Source organism: Oryx dammah, unplaced genomic scaffold (assembly GCF_014754425.2).
Source record: "Oryx dammah isolate SB20612 unplaced genomic scaffold, SCBI_Odam_1.1 HiC_scaffold_18, whole genome shotgun sequence".
In the NCBI taxonomy this organism is placed as follows: domain Eukaryota; kingdom Metazoa; phylum Chordata; class Mammalia; order Artiodactyla; family Bovidae; genus Oryx; species Oryx dammah.
Genome location: NW_024070202.1, coordinates 49,837,464 through 49,851,382, shown reverse-complemented (window position 1 = coordinate 49,851,382; position 13,919 = coordinate 49,837,464). Strand labels below are relative to the sequence as shown.

At 41.2% G+C, this 13,919-nt stretch overlaps 1 long non-coding RNA gene across 1 annotated transcript in view; it reads left to right on the top strand.

The window, feature by feature from the left end:
- The window catches only part of LOC120878195, a 147,704-nt gene extending 133,987 nt beyond the window's left edge, over window positions 1–13,717 (top strand). The window contains exon 3 of the long non-coding RNA XR_005724486.1: window positions 13,359–13,717. This is a non-coding gene — a long non-coding RNA (uncharacterized LOC120878195). The remainder of the gene's footprint in view (window positions 1–13,358) is intronic.
- The last annotated feature ends 202 nt before the right edge of the window (window positions 13,718–13,919 follow it).

Below are 13,919 nucleotides of genomic sequence, written 5' to 3'. Positions count from 1 at the left end.
AGGATTAGGCCACTCTGCCCAGAGACTGCTAGGGAGAAATCTGTATTGGTGGGCTTAGATGTGACTGGGTGTTCTCCCAGGCCATAATTGAAATCCTGTTAGATTCCTCTGCTTTTTTGTTTTGTTTTGTTTTTTCTTTTCTTGCTCAGAAAGTTCCCTCTGACTTAAAAAAAAAAATCAATGTAAAAACTAAAGTGGCAAATGAGTGCTTGCAGGGACTTCCTTGGTGGCCCAGGGGTTAAGACTCCCTGCTTCACTGCAGGAGGTGCGGGTTCGGTCCTTGGTCAGCCAACTAAGATCCCACTTGCCACAGGGGCAATAGATAGACAGATAGTACCTAATGCCAGTTCTGAAGCTGTTTGGGAAATAAATTTTTAAAAAGAAAGAAAAGAAAATTAGTGCTAGTATAGACAACTAAGAAATGGAGGCAAAAATCCTCATTAGGCGGTCTTGGGTGCCAATCAAAATTATGGGAAACAGAGTCAAAGTCTCTAGAGTGACATCAAAGTTGTATTTGGAACCCATTTAGTTTTGTTTCTGCTGTGGTTCATTCCTTTCCAGAGCAGTATTATGGAAAGACAGCAAATTCAGTTCAGTGAGCATGGCAACAACTCAGGAAGTTGTGGGGAAAAGTAAAAGTGAGGAGACTGCTTGTGAATTCATGTCTGTATTGAGAAGAGACTAGAAAACTAGAACAAAAAGAAAAGTTTGAAACCAAAAGGGCTTGCCAGCTTTGAAAACTGGTATCTAAGATAAAGAAAGAAGAAAGAAATGTCTAGTCTTTATCTGAATGTGTGAAAGTTTTCAGGCCTCTCCTCATTTTATCTCTATAGTGAGATAGGTTTAGTGCCAACAACAACAAAAGGTGCACAAATTAGACTCTTAATTGTTTAATGCATTCATTATTCTTTACTGGCCCTAAATCTGATTTATTGCATTTTCATCCCTTTCTTTACAGTCTGACTTATTATTTGTAACATCTGCTAAGACTGTGAACTAGAGTTTTGATAACAACGGACAGCTTAATTGAGCATTTAAAACTTTGCCTTAAAAATTAGAATACTTTTGAACATGCAATTTAAAAGTTATTTTTAAATGTGTAGGGCCAACTCCAGTGTTCTTGCCTGGAGAATCCCAGGGACGGGGGAGCCTGGTGGGCTGCTGCCTATGGGGTCGCACAGAGTCGGACACGACTGAAGCGACTTAGCAGTAGCAGCAGGGCCAAAGCGTAAATTGTTTGAATATAATTTTTTTTTTAAGTGTTAGTCACTCAGTCGTGTCTGACTCTTTGCAACCCGATGGACTGTAGCTTTCCAGGCTCCTCTGTCCCTGGGATTCTCCAGGCAAGAATACTGGAGTGGGTAGCCATTCCCTTCTCCAGGGGATCTTCCCAACCCAGGGATCAAACCTGGGTAATTACTAGGCTTTAAATCAAGTCAGATTAAAGTTTAAAATTAAGATATTTGTAAGGCTATGTCCCTAAAGGTGATAGATGTAGATAGAGGCCTCTGCAAATAGTCTGTCATTAGTCCCTGGGACCTATAAAATCAAGGAGACTTTGGTAGTTTATAATAAAATGTGGATAAAGCGTCTTTGGGAGCATTCTTCTGGCTGTTTACATTGCATTCTTACGGTAACTTAGGCAGAACAATGAATTGACAGATCTGAATTGTATCATGAGTTTGGTGAAAAGGTGAGTTGTGCACATCATATGGATCAAGTCTATACACCTTTTCTGAACTTTGAGAGATAGTCTGGGATGAACTGTGTTGTTCTGGGGTCAGAGCAGCTCAGTGACACAATCACGAGTTTGATGTTTCCTTATTCCTATTTTTTTCCAGAATTTGAAATGCAGAAATTTCTGTCACCTACTTACTGAATGTTTAAATCTGCGCAAATTAAAAGAGGGAGCATATGGCAAATTTGATTATATACAAAAGGTAGAGTTTTTCCTTTTCCCTTGTATATGTGCTCTTAGCACACAGCATTATGCCAATCTGAATATTTTTCCCATTCAGCAGCATATATTAGCATTGAGACCATATTTTAAAGGAAGAAACACTGTGCGTTTGATTCTTTGTTCACGTCCATAAATATTAATCAAGCTAGGACAATATTTAGTTAACTGTCCCGTTTTCACTTTACATGTTAATGAAAGAGGCCAAGTAATCATATTTTGTGACGTTTAATACACTTCATTTCTTTTCGTCAAATAGTTTCACTTGTCCCCCCACCCCCACCCCACCCCGCAAAGTATCCACTTGAAACAGTATTAATCAAGTGTGTGCAACTTAATTTGTCAGGCTTGCAAATTCAGGTGACTCACTTTTAATCAAATTCTACTTCATTAGTAGAGTATACAGTAGAAATTTAAGAGACTCTATGTTTTGATCAAAACAAAAGAATTAAAAAACAGAGGGCTGTTTCTAATTTCTCATCTGACCATGATGATCTTTGATATGGTAACTACAGCCTTTCATCTGAAAGCTTCAGAGCTTCACCTATTTTTTGTAACTGTACAGGAATTCACTTGCTTTTGCCCTCATTTTCACTTTGCTGTTTTAAAATCGTTAAAGCAGCAAAATAAGTATTATTTCTAATGAAATCATTCCTTTCCTACCCTCAGCCTCATTAAAGTGCATCTGGGGCTCCCCATGATGCTTGAGGTAAAGACTGAAGGATCTCCAGGGCTCCGCAGGGCTGGGCCTCTGCCTGCTTCTCCAGCCTCATTGGGGCTACTCACCTTTGCCTCTGCTGTGCTCAGGCCACCCTTCTTCCCAGCTCCATTCCTTACATCCCAGCCCAGTCATTGTTTCCTTCAGGAAGACCAGCCTCCTTGACAAAGCCAGTTCCATCACCACACACTAGGAGCCCCATGCAGCTCTGCACTGAAAACTTTAAAGAATTGTTATAAAATGGTTAATATGTTGTTCAGTAGAGTTCTGGGTGAAAGGAAAAAAAAGAATTATTATTTTAGATTCATTTCTGTGATTATTTGATCAATATCTGTCTCCTGCAGTTGCCTAGAAGCTTCATGAGGGCAAGGGGTTTGGTTTGTGGATGTTTTCATTGTGTTTTCACCATTGTATCTCTGGTGCCCAGCATAGGACTTGGCAAGTAATAGCCATTAAACTAATATTTATTGAGGGGATGAATAAATAAATGGTCTATGATGGTAGAATTTTATTGTGTGCACTACTCTATCTGCAGTACTTAGAATAATGTCTAGGGCATAGTAGTTGCTTATTAAATATTTGTTGAATAGATTAATGTTTGCCTGACTTTTCAAGGACACAGAATATACTGATGAGAGAGTATAAGGTGTACTTTGAATTTTTTTCTGGCAACTATCCTATATTCATTAATTTAATGGAATTAGAAGGAAGTCTATGTGTTGTTGTCTAGTTACTTGGTCATGTCCAGTTCTTTGTGACCCTAAGAACTATGGCCTGTCAGGCTCTTCTGTCCATGGGATTCTCCAGGCAAGAATACTAGAATACAAGAACACTTGGCATTTCCTTCTGCAGGGGATCTTCCCTCCCCAGGGATCGAACCCATGTCTCCTGCAAGCCTCCTGCATTGCAGGGATTCTTTACCACTTAGCAGTCAGGGAAGCCCATATATAATGTAAAAGTTACTATTTTTAAATGTGTAGTTCAGGGGTAATAAGCCCATTCCCATTGTATGACCATCACGATCATCTGTCTCCAGAAGTTTTTCATCATCCCAGACTGAAGCTACCCAGTAAACAAGTGGCTCCCCACACAGCCATGTGGTCTGATAAAACTTTTTAAAATTTCCCTTGGAATCTTTTCTTCTCATCACTTCACATGGAAGCTTGGTATGTAAAATATAGAAAAGTGAACTGCTTTTGCTTCTAGAATAGAGTTGGGTGCCTCTGTTTCATTGTGTGTCTTGGTGGGTGGTAACATTATCTGGAGACTGTGTTCCAGGACAAGGATGCCTTGGAGAGACTGAGGAACGAGGGACCATGCTGGGAGACACCTGCCCACCCATGGATAAGCTCTCATCTCCCCTAGTTTAACATGGAATCATCTTGGTTTCCTCTTTTCTCTACAAACATACACACACACACACACACACACACACACACACACACACAGAGATACACTCACTGTCTGTCACTATCCTAAAACTGTGAGCTTCTTAAGGATTGGGATCATGTCTTAACTTGTCTGGATTCCTGGAGCGCTGTAATGTTTGTTGAAAGAGTTTGTATTCCACCCTGTGGATGAGAAACCTCCTCAGTTCTACTTTCTTCTAGGAAGGAAATGTGACAACCTCACAAAGTGGCCTCTTTCCCTTTTGAACCATCTTTACCATGTTGCCTGTGGTGTGGCCCAGGGCCGCATCCCTCAGGACTGCCTGGGGTGCCTGTTACAAGAATGGATTTCCATCCTTGCCTACAAAGAGTCAGATTCTCTCAAAAACTCTGTTTTCTTTTCCTTTTTCAAGAAAGCTTAATTTGCTTTCAGGATCAGAGAGATGATGAATTTTAAAATCCGAGGTTTTAACTCAGTACTTACTATACTGCTGTAGCCATTAAAAAAAATTATTGGACTGTAGTTGATTTGCAATGTTGTGTTGGTTTCTGCTGTACAACAGTGTATCAGTTACACATATACATATATCCACTCTTTCACATTCTTTTCCCATATAGGTCATTACAGAGTTTTGAGAACTGGAAGAGCCCCCTGTGCTATGCAGTAGGTCCTTATTAGTTATCTATTTTATATATAGTAGTGTGGGTATGTCCATCTCAACCTCCCAGTTTATCCCTCCCACCATTCCTCCCTGGTAACCATAAATTAGAAAAGCTCTATTTTCAATCTTACCTATGTTCTAGGTACAGTGTTATTTTTTATACCATCACCTTAAATCATCTGTATTTGTTTGGTTTATATTCAGTGAAACTGAGAAATAGTTTCTCACTATCTGTGATATAAAATTTTTAAGATTGTATGTTCATTGACATATATTGACAGTTCAACCAGCCTCCTTTAAGCTTTTTCTTCCCTCAGTGAAGTAAACAGTTATTTTAATTGCCTTTGCTGCTGCTGCTGCTAAGTCTCTTCAGTCGTGTCCGACTCTGTGCGACCCCATAGACGGCAGCCCACCAGCCTCCACTGTCCCTGGGATTCTCCAGGCAAGAACACTGGAGTGGGTTGCCATTTCCTTCTCCAGTGCATGAAAGTGAAAAGTGAAAGTGAAGTCGCTCAGTCGTATTCGACTCTTAGTGACCCCGTGGACGGCAGCCTACCAGGCTCCTCTGTCTATTGGATTTTCCAGGCAAGAGTACTGGAGTGGGATGCCATTGCCTTCTCCTAATTGCCTTTAAGAGGACTTATTTAATATCCTTTAATCACTCTTGCCCTACTGCTCTGAATACACTAATATTATAAAATTAAATCTGTTCCTCTTATAGACACAGAAAAGGGATCAACGAGGGAACAGATTTAATTTAAAGTTTCTGTTGTGTTCATGGCTTGCTGACTCTATTAGATAGGGCAGAGCTAGCAGTTGTAACAAACCCTTGAAAGTAGAAACACGTTCCTTTCTAAAAAAAAGTAGAGTTCCTTTCCAACTCCTGTCATAGTCCAGTGCTAGTAATACAGACTATCTGCTGGGTGGGAAGGATCTCTGCTTGTCACCCTTCAGGGACCTCCAGCGACAGGGGACAGGCCATGTGGCTTTCAAAGTCACATTGGGTATTGACATCCAGCCAACAGCGGGGAGATATGATGTGTGGTAAAGACACATTTGCTTCCTAAACATCTGGGCAAAGAAGTGATACATATTAGCTCTCTTACATCTCAAGGTCTTGCCAGAATTCAAGGGAGTCTGGAAATACAGACCCTGGACAGGAGCCTCTTCCACACAGCCCCTCTACATGACAGAGGGAACAATGGCTCTTTGATGAACAGCTAGCATTACTGCCCGCTGGATTTCTAGGTTTCCACTTTTAGTTATTCCTCCTGGAAAACCATGAAATGTGGCATGTCCTAGGTACCGTGAAATGTTCCAGTAATGTATGTATATGACAGCACGATAGCCAGGGAAACTGACAGGCAGTAAGATGGCATTTATCCACCATCAGTGTAATTGCTTACTGTTGGTTGTTTGCACCAGTCTACAAGGTAGCAGGTGACATTGTCACTTAAAACAGGCAAAAGCTTCTGGGGATGGTCTGTTTCAGTCTGTTTAATTTGATTTATCAGGTTTCATATCTCTGAAAAGCACATTGGTTCACCTGAGAGTTTCCCATCAGAATGGATCTCTGCCTCACTCTACCCTGACATTTAAGAGGTCATGGAGGTGGTCCCAAGTCCAGGTGGCACAAGTGGTAATGAACCCATCTGCCAGTGCAGAAGGCATAAGAGATTCAGGTTCACTCCCTGGGTCAAGAAGATCCCCTGGAGAAGAAATGTCAACCCACTCCAGTATTCTTGCCTGGAGAATCTCATGGACAGCAGAGCCTGTTGGGCTATAGTCCATGGGGTCACGAAGAACTGGACACGACTGAGTGAATAACACACACACACATATCCAACAAGTTTATTGGTCTTGTAAGAGTAGGCTGAAGTTGACACTAAGCTTGGAATTAGAAGTCCGGGCTCTGTGTCCCCATAACCCTTGCCAGCCAGGTTGTGGTGGAGGTGGGCCCCTCTGGGTGCCATCTTGTTGAGGTACTAGTTGGAGAGCTTGCTTTATTTCAGACCGTACTTTCTGCTTTTGGAATGTATTTTGTTTCATAGGCTGCTGAAATGGGGAGAACCGGGTTTCACGATGATTTTGGCTTTCTGCCATGTTGAACTGAATTCGGCTGCTGGATGGCAGGCACACCCCAGAGAAACCAAAGATAAATGCCAATTTTAATAGGGTTGTTTATTTATCCTTTTCTCTCTGGTTAATAAGTATGACTGAGCCCCAGATTCCGTCCAAGGATCATGTCAAAGGCAGGAAGTTAAGAAAAGAAAGAAGAGTTTGGGTTTTAGTCCATGACTGATACAACTGAAGTTTCATTAAGACCAAAGATTAAAAATAACTTTGGAAATTACTATCATTTCCTAATGATAAAAGCACAAAACGATTTTGCATGTGACTTAAATATGTAATAGTGCAGGCGTATAAATATATTTTTATGTATAAAGTTTCCAGAATTGGTGTTCAGAAAAGTGTTTAACTGTATATTTTTAAGAGTGTAAACAGGAAATAATTGTCACAGTTGAAAATATAATTGGATTGAGAAGTCAAATGTTTGATATTTTGATGTAATCTACCCCAAAGGGTAGATTATCATCCCTAAGACCAGTTTTTAGAAATCAACCTCACAGAAACCAAAGAGTAAGCATTTTTAATGACCTCACAGTTGTTCTGAAGAGTATAAACTAAATGAGATTTCAAGTATTTTTCCTTGCTGATACTATTTCCTAACAGTGTTTGCAAAATAGATTTTTGGTTGTATTGAATGTTGTGAATTCTAATTTTAAAACAAATTATGCCAAAAATACCAATCAATAGTTCAGTTTATTTTGGAGCTATTAGGAAGTTTATTTTATTATTTTTTTATGAATGGCCAAGGCAAGTATCCACTTTCTTGAAATACTGAAAATTTTAAACTTATGCACCATTGGATTCATCTTTTTTTTTTTTTTTTTGGTAATTGTTTTACTTTGTGTACCTTGACCTTTGGATTTGTTACGTTTTTCACCTAGATGTTATTCATCTTTCCTGAAGGCAACTTTTAAATTACATAAGATCTCATCTTGACCCTTTGACTTAGAACTGGGTTTCTTTAATAGGATAAGTTGATTGTATTTTGGTTAAAAAACGATAAATTGTTACTTTGTTATTGGAAAAATAATCCTTCACAGTGATGTATTAGCCTATGTCCTTGACCTAAATATGTGTCAGAGTGATGAAGGCCCATTGATACAGTTGTCAAAGCAAGAGTAATGAATGTAACAAGCATTCATTCTCTAGAAATGTTTGGCATAATTGCTGATATGGTAATACAGTTAATACATAGTCTTTTGGTGATCTTTGCAAAGGTTTGAGGGTTTACATCATCAGAGAGAGGTTAAAAATAAAGCAGTGCCCCTTTCAGTGGTATAGGTAAGCAAGGATAAAATCATTTCCTCACATGATGCTTATGGGAAGCCAAACCTGTGGGAAATTACACAGGTGTGCTTTTTTAGGACATTTTACCTTGAATTGAATCATACTGAAAATAATGCAAACTTATCAAAAGAACCATATTTCTTTGCCTCCTTTTTAAAATCCATGTTCAGAATGTCTTCTATACCCTACCCAGCAGTATTGTCATACCTGCCCCTTTTGTGAGACACCAGAGAACCCCAGGGATGGGGGAGCCTGGTGGGCAGCCGCCTGTGGGGTCGCACAGAGTCGGACACGCCTGAGGGGACTTCAGCTCAGCTCAGTTCAGTTGCTCAGTCGTGTCCAACTCTGTGTGACCCCATGAATCGCAGCACACCAGGCCTCCCTGTCCATCACCAACTCCCGGAGTTCACTCAGACTCACGTCCATCTAGTCCGTGATGCCATCCAGCCATCTCATCCTGGGTCGTCCCCTTCTCCTCCTGCCCCCAATCCCTCCCAGCATCAGAGTCTTTTCCAGTGAGTCACCTCTTCACATGAGGTGGCCAAAGTACTGGAGTTTCAGCTTTAGCATCATTCCTTCCAAAGAAATCCCAGGGCTGATCTCCTTCAGAATGGACTGGTTGGATCTCCTGGCAGTCCAAGGGACTCTCAAGAGTCTTCTCCAACACCACAGTTCAAAAGCATCAATTCTTTAGCGCTCAGCCTTCTTCACAGTCCAACTCTCACATCCATACATGACTACTGGAAAAACCATAGCCTTGACTAGATGGACCTTTGTTGGCAAAGTAATGTCTCTGATTTTGAATATACTATCTAGGTTGGTTATAACTTTTCTTCCAAGGAGTAAGCGTCTTTTAATTTCATGGCTGCAGTCACCATCTGCAGTGATTTTGGAGCCCCAAAAAGATAAAGTCTGACACTGTTTCTACTGTTTCCCCATCTATTTCCCATGAAGTGATGGGACCCAATGCCATGATCTTCGTTTTCTGAATGTTGAGCTTTAAGCCAACTTTTTCACTCTCTTTCACTTTCATCAAGGGGCTCTTTAGTTCCTCTTCACTTGCAGTGACTTAGCAGCAGTAATTAAAAGCATTCCTGGAAGAGAGGCATAGAAATGCTGGTGCAGTAGGTGTTGCTGACGGCTGGAAAGCTTAGTCCAGCTGTGTTGAACAGGGGGCAGAGCGGAGGGTAGTACCCAGCTCAGGACCTCGGGGATTTCTGTCTGACAGCAGCTGAGTTCTTGCTGTTTGTCCTTCCAGTAGGTTTTGACCCTGTGGACCATCCTTTTCGCTTCCTGGCCCGCTTCATTCTCAGCCCTTTTGACGCCACCCTCTCAGTCTGACCACTCTTTCTGCGAATTTCCTGCTCTCTCAGTTCCGTCTCAGTAGCATTCCCACTGCAAGTTGATCCTGCCCTCTCTCAAAAGCCGTAGGAAGAGGTAGAAAAAGCAGGAGTTTGGGATTCAGATGGAAGTGGTCTTGTGCTCTGAGTGAATGATTTGCCAGTTGTGTGACAGGGGTCGTTAACTTCACTTCTTTGTGCTTGAGTTTTCTGCCCCTGTGTCCAAGCAGTAATGGTGCTTCTAGAATTGGTGTATCACCTATGCATCTGGGACATAGTATAGCCTGTTCTACGTTAGTTCTCTTAGCTTTTCCAGGTAAAAATTATAGTAAAATCAATTTTATTGACCTGTGTCTTTAATGGACTCAACTCCCCAATATTTAACTGTAGCCTCTAGTCATCTGTAATATAGATTTTTCAATAGCAGCTCTCCAGCAACATGATGTTAGTGTTTCAGACACAATGAGGGTGCCAGATAGGTGGGGCAAAGAGACTTTTAAAGGGCTTAGATCAGCAAACTCAAGCACTCTCTAAGTTTCTGTTGATTTCACCATATAGAGAAATTTGTTTTAGAAGAAACTTTAAGAACAGTCTACATTAAGAAGAACAGTCTACCTTTTGAGTTGCATACCTACCTTACCATGATTATTTGGAGATAAAGGATTGTGGGTTATTTTGGTCAGTGGACCCAAGAATGCTTACCTTCTGCTCTGCCTATGAGATTCCCTAATGCTTACCTTCTGCTTGTAGAGGACATTGCCAAAGCAAGAGGAAATACACTTGCATGAGTAGCTGAAGCCTTGGTCTTGAATCCCAGGGCAGAGCTCTGTTACTCTAGGCTGGAAGAGGTGACAGGCTCCTTTCCCCTAGATGAGTAATGACTTGGAAGCCGTGCCCTCCGTTAGGCAGGGTCTGATTCCCTCAAGCCCAAACCAGTGTCAGATACTAGCACTGCAATGTGGGGATACCAGGAAATCAAGGCTCATATATCGTAACAGAAAGAAGGGTCTCAGGAGGGGTTTCCCTAGTGTCACACCTGGCACTGGGCTACCCCACCTGCCCCCGGGCAGGACCAGAAGCAGAGCTGAGTTGTGCTACGGGAGAGCAATGTGGAAAGATACAGAGAAGCCTGGGTGGAGGGGACAGAAGTGAGACCCCACATGCAGGCTGACCTGACGGAGCTCCCCTTCTAAAGATGCACTCACGTATTAGGACAACGAAGTCACAGAATCTGTCCATTAATTAAAGATCATTATTTCTTGCAATAGTATCAAATGTCATGGCCAACTCAGTGCTCTTACCCCTAAATCAGTGTTCCATCAGTGCTTCCTGATTCATCTTAGGGTTGGGCTTTGGGAGGATGCCCCCAGAAGCCAAAAACCTTCTTTGTTGGTGACTGAAACATTCCCCAGAGTGGCCTCCTTTTCTAGTCTCTGCCCTCTAAGATCCCACACTGCTGACAGCTGTTCTTTCCTCTTGCCTAAAACCTTCAGCGGGACTGCGTCGTGCTCAGGTTCAAGCTTAGACTTGTCAGTTGGTCGGTGCTCAAGGTCCCTTGCTCTCTAGTACCACCTCTGTAGCCTGCCCTCTTGGCCATATCCCCTGCCTCCCACCATCACTGTGCCTGTTGCTCCGTTGCTCTCCTAGTGGGGACATACCACCCTCTTGGCCATTGCCATTCCTTCCCTCTACTGAGAATGCCCTCTCTACCCATCTTTAAGTGTTACGTCCTGTGGAAACCTTTCTACCCATGTTTAAGTGTTACGTCCTGTGGAAGTCTTTCCTTGATGCCCCCTTGTAGAATCAGTTGTTCTTTTGTGGTTTCATTGTTGAGGTTCAGTCGCTTAGTTGTGTCTGACTCTTTGTGACCCTATGGACTGCAGCACACCAGGCTTCCCTGTCCTTCACCATTTCCTGCAGCTTGCTCAGACTCATATCCATTGAGTTGGTGATGCCATCGAACCATCTCATCCTCTATTGTCCCCCTCTCTTCTTGCCTTCAGTCTTTCCTAGCATCAAGGTCTTTTCTAATGAGTCAGCTCTTCACATCAGGTGGCCAAAGTATTAGAGCTTCAGCTTCAACATCAGTCCTTCCAATGAATATTCAGGGTTGATTTCCATTAGGATTGACTGATTTGATTTCCTTGCAGTCCAAGGGATTCTCCAAAGTCTGTGGTTTCATAGTATTTTCTATAAATATTGCATTTTATGGTGGCTGATGGTAGTTCTGGTTTTCCCATCAGTACATGGACTAAGATCACTTATGTATGAAACATGTCATATTTCTTATCTTATTTATATTTATCCAGTCTTTTGACAGATGCATATCAAATATTCAATATGTTTGGTTGAATTATTGTTATAGACATAGCTTCAAATACTTGTAGACCCTTTCCTACACACTTGTAGAGATTTTATAAGTGGGAACTAAATGACAAAGAAAGAAAACCTCATCTATCCTAATATTGATTTTAATTTCAAGAAAGAATTACTGACCTCTGCACCATTAACATTTTGTCCTGATAAAATACCATTGCATCGGAGCCAGTGAAAATCAAATGAGTGGTTTTACATGTAATTAAGATAAAGCTTTTTGCAGTTGAACACAGAAGATATTTTATAACACGTGCTTGAACTACAACATCTGAGATGATGACACATCTTTTTATTTTGGTAATAGAATCATTTTGTGGTTCATAGTTGTCTTCAAGTTTGAGTTAAGCCAGGAATTCCTGAATTGACACTTGTTTCTCTTCTCTGAAAGGTTTTTCAGAGGTTGATAGTATGACTTCTGTTTTCAAAAGTCCAGAGTCCAAAAAGCCACAGATTCTCTTTTAGAAAACCATGGATGTCCCTGAATTGGTTGTCTTAAAAAGAGAGAGAGAAACCTAATGTGCTCAGCTGTGATTGTTTTCCTCCCGTCTGCACTGTTCTTTGCTGGCTACTTCTCAGCTGGAATATTTGCAAAGGGAACATTGGGAACATTCAGGATGAGGAGAGGAGACTTGAGGATGGGGGGGCTCTGGATTGTCCATAGCTGGCCCTTTGTCAAAGCCCAGGTGGGTCTTCTCTGCTCTGGACTGCTCCTATTATCTCTTTATGACCCTCTTTGATTCTGGCAGCTTAAGAATTTAAAGTGTAGCCAGCTACCCAGATGATTCTGATGCTCATAAAGTTTGAAGCTTACTGATTAGTAGGTGCTCTTATATTCTCTAAAATCCTACTAAAGACAAAAGTGGAGGCCCGGAAAGTGGTACCATATTCAGTCACACAGCTCATATTGTGGCTCAAATGGTAAAGAATCCGCCTGCATTGTGGGAGACCCAGAGTCGGGAAGATCCCCTGGAGAAGGGAATGGCAACCCATTCCAGTATTCTTGCCTGGAGAATTCCATGGACAGAGAAGCCTGGAGGGCTACTGTCAATGGGCAAAGAGTCAAACATGACTGAGTGACTAACATGACTAACACTTGAGGTCTTGAGGCCTTTCAAACATAGAAGATTTCCTACTCTACTAAATAAAACATTTCACTCATCATCATCCCACAATAAGGAAGTATTGTAGCCACACTGTATGCATGCATTTTCCATATCCCCTCCATTCCCTAAACTGAAAAGGCACAGACATGATGCTTTCGATTGGGATCCATTGAGCGTATGGTCACCAGAGTTTTGGTCACTTCTCTGATTTCACTTTTGATTGAAACCAGCAAAGATGTGTTTTGGCAAATATATACGTAATTTGTCTTTCCAAACAGGGCTTCCCCTGTAATTGTGTTTCCCATCAGGGAGTCAGTTGGAGTTAATGTATTGACAGTCTGTCGTGATGGATGACAAATGTCTTGTTAACACATTCTCCCCACTCTTCAACCCACAGAGGAATGCTAAGAAGACTTTTGGTTTAAAGAAGTCAAAGGAAGAACAATTTCTTCAGATAGGAAGATCTTCTTCAAGGTAGGAGTTTATCTTCTGAAAGGTTTAAATTGGCTACTGGTTCAAAAAGGGAATTACACCATAAAATGATGTGATTGTGTAATATTATTGCCATACTGAATACTGTCCATCCAGAGAGTATGATGAAAAACAGAGAGTATGGATATGGCTGCAAAAACATGAATCATACTGTATGTCAAAAAAAAATGGATCAAATACACAGGGAAGAAAACCAGCCCTTCACATCCTTTCACAGTAATAAGATTTTTGTGTGACTAAATCATGAATCATATCAAGTTGAGAAAGTAGACAGCAGAATAAAAGCACTGCTGGTAAACTGTATGTTTCTGATGGAATTAAAGATTTAAAAGGAATTATTTATAAGAAAAGTTTTCTTTTTGATGCAGTCACCTATCAAAAATCTCCTGAGAGCATATTATTCGTACATGATTTTTGTGTGTCTCACCGTGAAGTCCAAATAATGCCAAAGTCTGCTTATAAAGCT